Genomic DNA, 8194 nt, shown 5'->3' with positions numbered 1-8194 from the left:
TGTTCGGCCAAAAAGCAGCTGTTTTTTTCTTTTTTTTTCTCACTGGAAAAACGCGTTGGGCGCTTCCCCCACGTAATGGAAGGTGGGGGGGGGGTGGCACTCCCCGGTTCCCTGGACGCCTAGTGCGCCCAGGTCCACCGGGTTTACCCACTAAAAAACCAGCGGTACCCTCTTCGTCTTTCGGCGGGCGCCACGGGATCGCTTACGCATGCTACCGTGACGCCTTGACGGTCGGCCCGCCTATGCGAGCCTAGGGGGATTCTCGGGGTACTGCGACCCTCCCTGGTCAAATCAAAAAGCAGTCTATTCAAAGTAGGAAATTTCATCAAATTCGATTCATTGGTTTGGTCGTGAAAGAGCGACGGACAGGCAGACTTACTTTCACATTTATTAGTATAAATATAATCTTGATGTCATATGACCTACAATTAAACTTTTTATATATGTAATCGAAATTGTTTAAAAAAATATATTAAACCAACTAAAAACTTCCCAAGCATGCACGTAATTACGATCGAAATAAATGATTTATATAACTAAAAGGATCTAATTTTAAGCGAATAATTACAAATCTAATTGACCTAAGTACTGCGACTGCCCTTGATCTTGAATGGCGTTTCGCCTTCACATTTAAGTCCAATTATTTTAAAAATAAACCTTATTTTAATAACTTTAAAGTTCATTTCAAATTATATTAAAAGTAAAAGTAAGTTACATTCATTTCTCTGGATAAATACTTTAATGGTCTGTTAAAATAAACACCTTATTGTAACGAAATAAAGTTTATTTTTCGTTAGCGTGAGATAAATACAGGTATGTATTGGGGTAGATTGTTTATATAATTGATTAGGTATTCGATAGTAGATATTTAAGATATTAATGCTTTATCCGTTACTACATTGTACGAAGTATAAGACATCTTAACTCTGTATCAAGGTCTCGAGGTTTCCGTATTCGCGTAATAGCTTTGTGTTTTATTCATAAATCATTTATTACAATAAAATTATATCGACACACTACACAACTATATAAATGTGTGCGTATGTTTGTATGTGACTAGTTATCATTAAAACGAGTGAAACGATTATAATGACATGTTTAAAAAAAAATAAGACTTGCTGAGTCATTGTAGGATTCATAAATTTAATACCTTTGTGCCTTTAAATAAATAAAATGATAACTATTCATTATATTATATACAAAATCATTAAGTAATTATTTACAAATAAGTGCAAATTCGTTGAATTTTTTTTTTATGAATATGTATTCGGACGGAGCAGTATCATATATTCGTGATGAGTACTTACTATTGTGTTAATCGACAACACTACTAATATTAATATATAGTAATAAAAACGGCCAAGGGCCTTTTGGGTTCCCTAGCATTTCATATTAAATCAGATCAAACTAAACTTTATTCAAGTAGGCTTTTACAAGGACTTTATTTTATTTTTTTATGGAATAGGTTGGCGGACGAGCATATGGGCCACCTGATGGTAAGTGGTCACCATCACCCATAGACAATGACGCTGTAAGAAATATTAACTATTCCTTACATCGTCAATGCGCCACCAACCTTGGGAACTAAGATGTTATTTCCCTTGTGCCTGTAGTTACACTGTTTCATTGACCCTTCAAACCGGAACACAACAATACTGCGTACTGTTGTTTAGCGGTAGAATATCTGATGAGTGGGTGGTACCTACCCAGGCGGGCTTGCAGAAAGCACTACCACCAAGTAAATCGTAAAACAATTAAGTTAAGCCACCGGTTCGGAAAGTAGATAGCTTTAGTAGATGGTTCGAAAGAACCGACAAGAAACTCAGTAGGTACTCTTTTCCAACATTTAAAAAATACAGTCATATTAGTTAAATACAAATATATGTATGTAATGTATCCTGGAAGTCAACAGGTATTAACTCCACGCTTTATTATCATCTATAAAATCCTGTATAGAATAATATATATGAAATGATCGCAAAATTAATTTAAGTCAAAGCCAACAAATCCCGGGGTAGTACGTTAACTTAAAGCCGGTTACTATTCAGAGCGCAACAAATTCCATAGAACCAACAGCTTAATCGTTATAATAATAGTAAATATTTCTAATTTACAATTAAAATAATAAATTCGTGACCAACGCGACGCAATTAATCTATACTGCACAAGTTTTAATATAATCCTTGTCATTGTATGTTTATTCATTTTTTATGAATAAAAATATGAAGGAAATAATGTATATTGCTGTGTTCTGGCTTGAAGTGCGAGTTATGAGTGTTATAAGGTGTTGCTATTGTATTGTATAGAACGACACAAAAGAGAAGTAGCATCGGAAAATTCAATAAAACCAATTACAGCCGATTTACACAACCAATAGAAATAGCTCTTTATCGCGCCATTCGACGCTATTCGTCGCTATAGATTCTCGCGTCAGTCCAACCCGAGACAGCAAATCGACGTGTCAAATTGACGAATATATTAGGGCATATGATATAGACTGTCAAGTATAAGTTGGCGTTCCTGTGGCAGCACCTGCTACACCTTTGTTTTGCCACTTTTTTGTTTATTTTACCAATATCTCCCTAGAAAATAATTCTCTACGTCTCATTTTTAATAGATTTTGAGTAAGTTTTCTTAATAAGGGTAAATAAAACAAATAAGATATTAAATGAACAAAATAAATTAGTACATGTTTTTGCCACACGCCAACTTACACTTGACGCGCTATATTACAAGTCATAACGTTTGTGTAAAGATCATATTTACATAAGAAATAAATATCGATAATTTAGGATAGTGTACTTAATTCGGATGTGATCGGTTTTTTGAATGTTGTAGATGTAGCGTCTAAGTTGTGTCGTACTGCATATTGCTATAACATTGTCTTATAGTCGATGGTATGTGATATACATTGACAATATATTACGAATGGCTAATTTTCCTCACAGTGCCATTGGCTAATAACTTCTAAACAAAAGTTGAATTCCTATTTCAAACAAATAAAAACAGATTTATTTTTAATTGTGGTCACGAATAAAAGCGCGATCAAGGCGAATCAAGCGCCTGCGATTACTTATCCGCACAGTATAAACATCACATAAATACAAAAATGCTCTCAATTATATAAGTTGAGATTTTAAAACCGAAAGGATATAAATAATCTTACTTTATGATTTGTTGTTCCATCGTCTTATAAAAGAGCTTGCCCACTATAATAGGTCTTATAATAGTGGATAGCTCTAAATATTGCAGGGTTGAAGCTTCCTGTCTCTTTGAATAGAAGCATCGGAGCATGTTCCACCAAGCTGCTCCAATGCGGGTTAGTGGATTTACATGTGGCAGAATTTCTTTGAAATTAGACACATGCATGTTTTCTCACGCTATTTTCTTTCACCGACGAGCTTGAGATGAATTATAAACATTTGAGCATATGAAAATTCGGCGTCGCTTGCCTGGACCTGAACCCGCAATAATTGTTTTAGATGTATGCGTTCTAGCCACTGGACCATTGTGTTGTGTGACTGTTGTGTCTGTTCTGGCAAAAAATGAAATCGGTCAGGGCGACATCACAATACTTATAACAATTTTAAGTAAAAATTTACTTTCAATATGGACTGGAAGTTACATTCAATTGATATAATCAAATATCAAAACATATTTTCAAAAAAGTTTTAATAAAATACGTTATTTTATAATTATGTTAAAAAAATAAAGATATAATAGTATGAGTTTTCATTATGTAATTAGTTTTTATAATGTAGTTTTGTTCTTCTTTTTACATTTGTGTAGCCTTGACGAATTGTCTATAGTTCGATTAGATTTTTTGACTTAAATGCGTCAAAAAAAGTTAAGTACAAAAGTATTAATTTGTTGATAATAAAATATGTTATACTCTTTATTAAATGAAATAGACATATACGTTTATAAATAAATATATAAATATTGATTAATATGCCAAGAATCACTGCATAGTAAAAAACAAATTCGCTTTCTTTGTCCCTATATGCTTGAATCTTTAAAACTTGATGACAAAGGATTTTGATGCTTTTTTTAATAGAAAAGAAACGCTGATAATTTTAGAAGTCTGTAATGTGATGTTCTCAATAAACAAATTCTGTAGTATATTTAGTATTAGTATAGCATCCGTGCGAAGCTGGGGCGGGTTGCTAGTTAGGAATAACATTCTATCAGATTATTGTGTGTAATGAAAACAGTAATAAAAATAAAGCAAGACGTACGAATTTTAAACCATGATATTCATTTTTTTTGTTTTTATTCCGGCTTTATCTCCGAAGTTTAAAAGAGGGTGGGTTTTTGTAGGGGATGACGCGTTTATTGTAACAGGAATCCAATTAGTTGCCGCAACCCACACTGCGGGTGAAAATATTATGCCGGCAAAATTTTCCCGCCGACGACGCCATTTTTTGTTTTCTTTTTTTTTACGTACCTACTATTAGTTGTTGTTTTAAAGCGTGTATGTATACAGCCACTATAAGGCCTCGTGCATATGTATTTACATGTGAATCAAAAGTGTAATATTTTCTTTCATATTTGTAGTATGATTGTTTCTTATTATTAATTTACTTTTGTTTGGGTTTAATAATATTGTTTTTTGCTTAAATATATATAATTATGGGCTTGAAATGCACGGGAATGGCGAAGTCCAATTATTTTTTTTTACTAATTTGGTACTTGCTTAAAGCATTTATAATATAAGAATTATAAAACATCTCGACCTAGATATAAATATAATATATAAATATCTTTAGGTATGTTTTTCTTTTTTTTCCCCTTTTGCTATTAAACACATAATACAATATACATGCAATATTGTTAATTAAAATTTTAACTTGTTGAAAAAATAATTAACTTCTTAGGACTTTTTTATTTTAGAACTCGAAGTCTAAATGACACATCTAAAAAGTTAACTTAACATTTCCCATCGTTATTCTATTTTTATACAAACCAGAATATCTTCCCTCCTAATTAAGCAAATAATACATTTAATTTATATCACAGACATATGTTTACAAATAGAATTAATTATATCTTATTAAGATTATCATCCACTCAACGCGTAGCGAGTAACGGCTTAAATCATGTTAAAATATCGCTATTGCCTCTCCTTTCTGTTTTAGATAAATCAACACTTGTGTGAGCGAGACAAAATATAGATCGAACTGACAGCGGTATTACTAATAAGGCCAAATAGAACTTTACCTCATTGGACGACAACATTAAAGCTCGCTTCCCAGCAGTGCCATCTGTGGAGTCAAACAGATCGTTTGTCGACAGCCGTTTCAATCGATTCGATACATTGAACTTTTTTTATATTCGATTCTCGTTCTGGAACGCACCACAACGAATCCGGATACCGAACCGTCGATTAGTGAGTGCTCTCACAATCGTGTTCCGATTTACGAAAACATACGGTTAAAAAACGAACGAAAAGGAGTTTCTAGGTGGCGAATGAAAAAAGTAAATTCTCCGTCCGGAAATCGTTATAGATCGCTTTGATTGCGTTCGTAATTTGTTCATTCGATGTGATTGGAAAAGAGATATGCATCCTCTTTCGTTTGTACCTTTGGTGTGAATAGTTGATTAATCCTCTAGGTTTTATAAGAAAAAACCTGAATCGTATGACGTGATTATTGCAAACAGTAGTTATAAAGGAAAATGTACATTTTGTGAGTTTTTAATGATTATCTTTATACTGCTCAATATAATAATCAATTAAGTATAAATATAAGCTATCACAGGTACGATTAATTAGTAACGAACTTTAAAGAAAAGGAATAGGGAGTATATTGGATCTGATTCAAATAATTACAGTTAATTAAGAACGTTAAATAGATGCGCATCTAAATTATAAATGAAAATACACCGCCACATGTTGCGTGCCAATTCAAATAAAATAACAAAGGATTTATATAAATTAGGCGTATTAGCCTTAGGATTTGTCGGATCACAAAATAGATGGCTTTTTGATAAGCAGAAAACGAAGCTGTCTTCGCTCTAATAAAATGATTACTCAACGTCACCCTAGAAGAACAGGAACAGCATCTTAGCTATCAGTTAGGTATGACATCCAATTTGTGTTCAATTTGAAATCTTAATAAGCCGTCAAAGCGTTCCAGAAATAGTTGACTAACTAATTACGTCCCGTTACAAGGGAGGTTGGCGACAATTGACAAATGTGCTCTGCGACGGGCGATACATACAATTAGTCGCGGAATGTTTCCGAACGAAGCGATCTTGTCACCGCCCTGTCACTGTCAAACTTTGGCGGGAAAATAAGCTTTGAGCAAACAATATAAAGGCTAGTTTCCCTCCGTAATTACTTCCAAATTGAGTGTTTGCTTTGTGAGGGGGGGTCTATTTGAGAGGCCTTTGTGTGACGGAGATAAATCATGTGGCCTGTCAGGTCTGCTTGGGAGTGTGACAAATTGCCTGAGCGCCACCTAGCGGTAAGGCGGAGAACGATTTCCTATCAGCGTTTCATTATGCGTGATTGGCTAGGTCGTTAAATGATCAAATCAATTCAAAAATAATGGTTCATTTTTGTTTTTTAATTTAAAAATTCATTTACAACCGTTTTAAATTTTTTATTAAAATTTTTAATATGTTGTTATACTTTCGATTATTTACTCTTATTTTAAAGAAGGTTACATGTAACAATCTAAAATAATTTTAAAAACAAACATTACAACATCGTTCAAATGATCCTTATAAATACATCGCGATCCATTAATTTTTACGAGCTTCAATTTCAGTTTCAAAAGACAACATTGCAGCAATAAACATTTCTCAAATTAATGAGCTCATATCCATCCAGAAACGTCCAATTACCTTTGCCAGTCTCTGAAAAAAAAAAGTCAAAGAGATTTGTTAAATACAAATTGGTTATTAAGATTCTTGGCTCGCTCTTGACAATCTTTTACGATTGCGACTTTAGGAATTTTAATTTGAGCTTTTATGTATCAATTTAAATGATACCCTGAAGTCGACTTCAGGGTATCATTAAGAGTCAAAATGTAATTGCTTACTTTTTAAATTATAATAAGAATTTCATTCTGAAACAATATTTTATTGAAAAAAAAAAGTTATACATAAACGATAATATAGTCGGTTTTCGTTTACCATTATGATTTAACCAATGATTAAAGTCTCCCCGTTGAGCTAAAGATACTAATATCATTGACTTTCTCAACTAATCTAGTTGACTCATCAGTTATTCTACCGCCAAATAACAGTATTCGGTATGGTCGTGTTCCGGTTTGAAGGGTGAGCGAGCCAGTGTAACTACAGGCACAATAAATAAAATAAATAAATATAATAAATATGAGACAACATCACATACATTACTCTGATCCCAATTTAAGTAGCTGAAGCGCTTGTGTTATGGAAAATCAAAAGTAACGACGGTACCACAAACACCCAGACCCAAGACAACATAGAAAACTAATGGTAATCTACATCAACTCGGCCGGGAATCGAACCCAGGACCTCAGAGTGGCGTACCCATGAAAACCGGGGTACACACTACTCGACCACGGAGGTCGTCACAAGGCACAAGGGACATAACATCTTAGTTCCCAAGGTTGGTGGCACATTGACGATGTAAGGAATACTTAGTTAATATTTCTTACAGCGTCATTGTCTATGGGTGATGGTGACCACTTACCATCAGGTGGCCCATATGCTCGCCCGCCAACCTATACCATAAAAAAAAAACAAAAAAAACTAATCGAGTTCCGTCAACCTTCTTAAAGTAATCGGTCCGCCGGTCGGATAACTGCACTTGCTGATGCGCCGTCTTCACTCTGGAATACAATTGCTCGAACAGCGATCGATTATTCAATATATGATAAGCAACCAATTGCCACTTCGTTTTGCTAATTTTTCATGCTGTCAATAGCTCCAAATCTTTTCCAGATTTCCCGATTCCTAATTTCATCCTTAAAATGCATCTTTTTTATATTCTAAACGTTTGCGTGTGTTAATTAAATTGAAATCGTAAGAATGAAGATGAATCCAAGGAGATTCTATATGATGTAAAGGTTTGATAATGCTATATCATAGTCGAATTATAATAGACATTTAAAAATACTATATGTGTACTAAAATAATAAATGTCTGTGTGTGTCAATTATCTGGGATCATGTCTATCCCACCTTCTGTTTTGTATGGTAAT

This window comes from Vanessa cardui, chromosome 23 (genome assembly GCF_905220365.1).
Source record: "Vanessa cardui chromosome 23, ilVanCard2.1, whole genome shotgun sequence".
NCBI lineage: Eukaryota > Metazoa > Arthropoda > Insecta > Lepidoptera > Nymphalidae > Vanessa > Vanessa cardui.
This window is presented reverse-complemented; position numbering follows the sequence as displayed.